We start from the raw sequence: 5,954 nt of genomic DNA on the forward strand, positions 1-5,954 counted from the left end.
TGGGCCCCTGAGGGCATTAACCTGAGGTGCCAGAACCTACCATAGGTGTTGGCAGCACCATCCCATAGAGTCCTGAACTGAATAGCCAAGAGAAGAAGGCCAAACCTCTGAACACGGGCATTCATCTCTTTGCTTCCTGACAGGACACAATAGGACTAGGTACTTAATGCTTCTGCCACTATGAGGAACTATGACCTGTGCAGCTGTGAACCACAGTGAATATTTTCCCCCTTAAATGATTTATTTTGTTCTGACAATGAGAAAAGCAATAAACATGTTCACCTTTAGATTATGTAAATTCATTAATTCTGTACCAGATGTGTAAGAATAAACATTTATTTCCAAACAAGTTTACATATAGAATAAAATTGAAATGACTCATTTGGAGTTCTTTTCAACAGCTCTTAATCTGTGCCTTCTGACATGAGGACTTCTGAAAATCTTTGAATAAAAAATAGAAATAATTGCCAGATTCAGTTCCCACAGCAAAAATGGGATTATGCTGATTGCCCTTCTTGGGAAGGTAGAGAACAGAAAAGGGGCCTCGTATTCATATTCATATGGAGGATAAGTTTACTAAATAATTCAAAAATATGTTAAAGTCCTCAAAACCAGGAAATGAACACATGCATAGTGTGTTTTAAGAAATTTTAAATCTTGTGTTGGTCATAGACAATGAATTAATCAATGTTCACATCTACCTAATAAAGTAAGAAGATCCCGCCGATAAAGACTTGTCCAGAGCCTGCCTGCCTGTCTCCAACAAGAGAACTGGTGTCCATAGCAGAGACTAGAAGAAGGTCAGCCACATTTCAGGGACCTCTTGAGAGACTTCATTATACAGAAGGGAGTTGGGGACGGGAGGATGGTTGATTCCAATTCTGAAATTCTGCAATCAGGGACTTATTGTTTGACTAATTTATCTTTGTCATCAACGAACTCCAGGGTTTTCTGAATGTAGTGTCTCAGTTGAGAAGATAGATGGAAATCGCTGGGCTTACTGTTCTTTTTTGGAGCATGGAAATGTACACCCTGCTGTTGCTGAAGTGCTGACAGCAGTTAAAGGCAGTAATACTGAGGTGAGAGAAGTAAGTTGCTATGCGTCACCGAGACCATTCACATTCTTTGTTACATCCTGGCCAGATTTGTCATCTCGATTAAGAAATGGCTATTTCCATGAACAGAACCCTAAACTAATTTTAAAAGGCTTAGTGAGTCACTGGGAAAGAATTTTCTCTGAAAGATGGTTACATAATGTGACCCAAATGAGCACCAGTTTACATTTGGCTGGCATGTTAGCACTACCTAGTGTGTTCACATCTTCCGTGTCAGTTGACAACATATAGGCTTGAGGTGGGTAGTGCCATTTTCCCATTTTATAGAGACATGGACTGGTCTTTAGAGATGCTAAGTAGCCCAAGACCTCAGAACAATAGAATGATGGCAGGACAGCCCTTTAGAAGCAGGTCCTTGAGTCCAATATATATCACGCAATAGTTTCTTCTTCATGTGGGTTTGGTGCAATGATTAGGATGGTTGTTATCACCAGCTCTTTGGTTCCCTCATTTACATTCCTCTCCAACTGGAAGGCTTCTAGGACAGGTTTCAGCGTGGCTCTAGGCTTATAAGTGCATTCCTTAATCCTAGTTGCCATGGCTTGAGGGGTGACACACTCACCAATATGGAACATACAGTTCACATACAGTAGTACAGTGAATGTAGCCAGTGAGAGAGAGACAGAGACAGAGACAGAGAGAAAGACCTGGGAATCTACCTGTTTTCTGTAGGAAAAACATCTGGCATTCTGGATGGGATTATGATCTTCGTGGATATGTTAATGATCCACCGTGCAGACTGAGTTCTCCCTGACTCTTTGACAATGATCTCCTTGTTTCTAGACAAGACTCACTAAAAGTTCAAGTACACATGGATGGATCAGGAACTAGAAATTTAGGCTGCAGAGGTTGCGCGGTTGTCTGGTTCCCGGCACATAGGTAGTAGCTCACAACCATCTTTAAATCAATCTTGGGAGGATTCCATGCCTTCTCCTGGCTGCCAAGGCACTGCATGCACATGCTGGAAAGACACACATTCAGGCAAAATATTCATACATAAAATAAAAATAAATAAAACTTACAATTTTTTTTTGAAAAGCTCAAAGCACTTATGGGGAGTCTAGGAATTGTCAAGTGCATTGCAGCTTTTAAAAGGAAGGGGGAACATTTGCACTCCTCACTGCCCAGGAGGAAGCAACTTACCCTGAGCCAGACTTTTACAAAATATCCTTGACATGAAATGCAAAATGGCATTCTCTGCATGTTTCTCAAAGGTTTTCCACCACCATTTGTGGAAGATGGTTGCTTTTCACATACACACAGAGACAGAGAGAAAGACGGAGAGAGAGATAGAGAGATTGGTCTCTCTGTCAAACATCAGATTCATGTTTGGGTCTTCTGTTTTGTTCTGTTGCAGTATGTATCTGTTTGGTACAGGTAAATGGATGGACCTAGAAAAGATACTATTGAGTGTCTTCATTCAGAGCCAGAAAAAAACAAATACACCACGTGTTCTCTCTGACCTCAAATCCTCAGCTGTGAGCATACAATGGAATAACCACAGACATAGAAAAGTGTAAAGGGACCATAGGAGAGGGAGGGTCCTCAGAGGGGACTGGTAGGATGCACTGATAAGGAGGAAACAATGGGGAGGGAGGGCGGTCAACACAGAAGAAAGGGGATGATGGGGGATAAATGGCACCAAAGTTGTTCGACAAAGCCTCAAAAAATCACATTATTTTTACTTATTTTACAGTTGCCTAAAATTATATACAATATGTATAAGTGTGTATATGTATGTATATATACACATATATGTATTGAAAGGAAATTAAGGTGCTTGAACTGACAATGCTCCCCACATTTTTGTGCTACCCATCCTATAATTAATGCTGCCCACAGGTACTGTAGACTAACAAAACCCCCAGGACTAGGCACAAGAAATTCTCCTTTCAAATGGGTGATCAGTACAGTCCAAGTGACTCCTAAAACATGATAGATTATTGATGTTACCCTCCGTTGCCTCTCAGGAATTGAGGCAAGGCCTCTATTGCTGAAGATACTGTACACTTAGGAGACAGGACTCAGAATCTGAGAGCTGGGTCTGAAATAAGTCTTTCCTATGGTCTAGTTTCCATGGTTTCAGAAAATACTGTGCAGTCTGCAAAGTGAGAAAAGCCGTTAATTTTTTTTCCCTCTGGCCTGAAGAGCTAATAATTTTAGTTGGTATTGATAAAAATAAGAGTTTTGATAGAGTTTCTGACTGCTTCATCTCAGGATGGAAGAACCCACATTCGTACAAATCACAGGAAAGCCGTCTCTGCCTTGCAAATGAGGACTGTAGCCTTCCCGATCTTGTGCTTTGTCAGCCCTGATAACAATACACCCTGAATTCTTTCAGTGCTCTTGAACAGTCTAAATACTTTTAAATTGTGATCTTGTGTAGAATGTATCCAAATCTTCTGGAGTGGATACAAAGATAATTCAAACATAACTGAGGAAGGAAGTTGAGCCAAAGAGAGTAGAAACCTGTTCAAGTGAACACAGCTGGACAACAGTGAAGAAAAGCGTTTCTGAGACAGTGCAGGCAAGCAGGGTGGCTTGTTGGAGCACTTTCTATGATTCCTTTGCTGCCACTGTGATTATAGGGTCTTCTCGAACTCATGGAAGTGCTGTTGGATGACCACTGGTCTTCATGAGGTCTTTAATGTCAGTTCTTGAGGCAGTTGCTTTCCTGAAAAAGACAATGGGGAAAAAAACCAAAATATGTAATCACATAAAAATTGTAGCTACTATTTCATGTCATGAAATAATTATAAAGTAAATGCCACTTTAAATTTTTTTAGATAGTGAAAAATGGTGTATATTTAGAATTAGCCATCTGGGCTCAGTGTAGAGGATCTCAATCTTGTTGGCACCATCCAGAGCATCATAATCAGGAGCCGAGTGAACCAACACCTTCTTCTCTCTGTCAGGCCTTATAAGGGTATTGACTTTGGTCACATCAGTGTCATAGAGTTTCTTCACGGCCTGTTTGATCTGGTGCTTGTTGACATCCACAATGAACACAAGCGTGTTGTTGTCCTCTGTTTTTTTCATGGCTGACTCGGTGGTCAGTGGGCATTTGATGATAGCATGGTGGCCCAGTTTGTTTTTCCTGGTGCACTCTACCGAGGATATTTTAGCTGCTTCTGGAGCTGCAGGGTCCTGGACCGCCGAAAGTGGGTGACATTCAGATTTTCTTCTTTTTGTGGCTGTGGATGCTTTTCAGCTCTGCATGCTTAGCTTTCAAGGCCTTGGCTTTGGCTTTGGCTTTGGGAGAGGCAGGGACTTCCTTCTTTGCTGTTGGCATCATCTTGGTGAAAAACAAATATTATTTTTATTAATATACTTATATAAAATTGAAAAGTTATATTGTTATTTTTATAGTTACATTTTTTATGCTATTGACTGTCCCAAACACCTTAGCAAGTCATTGTTTTGGGTGGAGAGAAAAAAAAAGCCATAGATACACAAATATTCTAGTGGTTTACATATAAATATAATATAAATAAAAGCATATTTATGGTGTTAGTGTCAGTATGTAAACATCAGATGGACACATAAAAACTAAAAAGTTTCTTAAGGATTGTGATTTTCCTGAGTCAGAAGGATAGACAATGAAAATCTGTCTTGTGTGTATAGAAATTTATTCAGCCATAAATCAATTAAAATTATGACATTTTCAGGAAAATGAATAGATGAATAGATATGGAGATCACCGTAATAAGCAAAATAAGCCACACTAATAAAGAGAAATATGCCAGTTTTCCAATACCCACTTATCAATGTGATATATATAAGTATATATACACACATATATGCATATATATACATATATATAATTAAAATATGTGTATGTCATGAAAGCAGAAAGTGGACTATTAAGGAGCAGGAATGGAACCATCAAGAGAAAAGGAGGAGGACAAAGGTAGTGAGCACTGCCTAGGGGAATGTATATGATACATGAGTATAGAAATGTTGCAACAAGACACCATTTTGTTTAATGAATGTTCACTGATAATTGAAAAACTATTTTATGAATAAAAAGAGAATAGTCTTTAAAATGCGATGTTTTGGTCTGGAGTTTCCATTGTGATTCTTGTCTTATTTGTAAATAAATTAGTTTTAAAAGAAGGGCTGCAACTGGTTTGTGACTCCCTAAACCCTGCTGGCCTATGTTTTCCTTCTTAAGCTGGATCAGTTTCCACAGTTCTTCTTTTATCAAAAGTTTTGTTTAGACAGTGTCCTGAATTCTCTTTTGTTCATTGTGGAAGCTTTTACAGAGAAAGAAGAAAGACAACCAGAAAAATACATTCCTGCTACTTCCTGTGCTTTCTCTGTCGATTTGGCCTGTTTAGGTCACTTCCATGGGCACACCTGAATTATTTCAGCAAACTAATAGGTCCCTTGAAACAAAGTGTCCTCTTGGTCAAAGAAGCCTATAGTATTTAAGAAAGAGGCATGTTTTCCTTAAAATTAAGTGTGCTGTTGCCCTAAGCCAATCCCAAACTCAGCAGTTTGCATTTAGAACCATCTGCTTCTGTTGCCGTGTCTGCCTGTGTCTTGCTTATTTAATCACAAGTCACCAGTAATATAGGACTGCATATGGCAGACACACGGCTTAATAACACAAATGTCCATCAACCAGATGCATGAACTTCACAATGTTTCATAAGCTTATTCCCTCACACCTGTTTTTTTTTTTAAACTGCTACTCTGGCCACCAGCTGTCACCTGCCTTGACCTCTGCCTCCTTCCTTAGGTTAAAAACACTCAATAACCTCCACTTCAGGAACATTTCTTCAAAGGCGGAGGCAGTGACATAGCTCTCCTGCTCTTTGCACTTGCTGAATAACA

The sequence above is a fragment of the Micromys minutus genome (assembly GCF_963924665.1).
Source record: "Micromys minutus genome assembly, chromosome: 8".
Taxonomy (NCBI): Eukaryota; Metazoa; Chordata; class Mammalia; order Rodentia; family Muridae; genus Micromys; species Micromys minutus.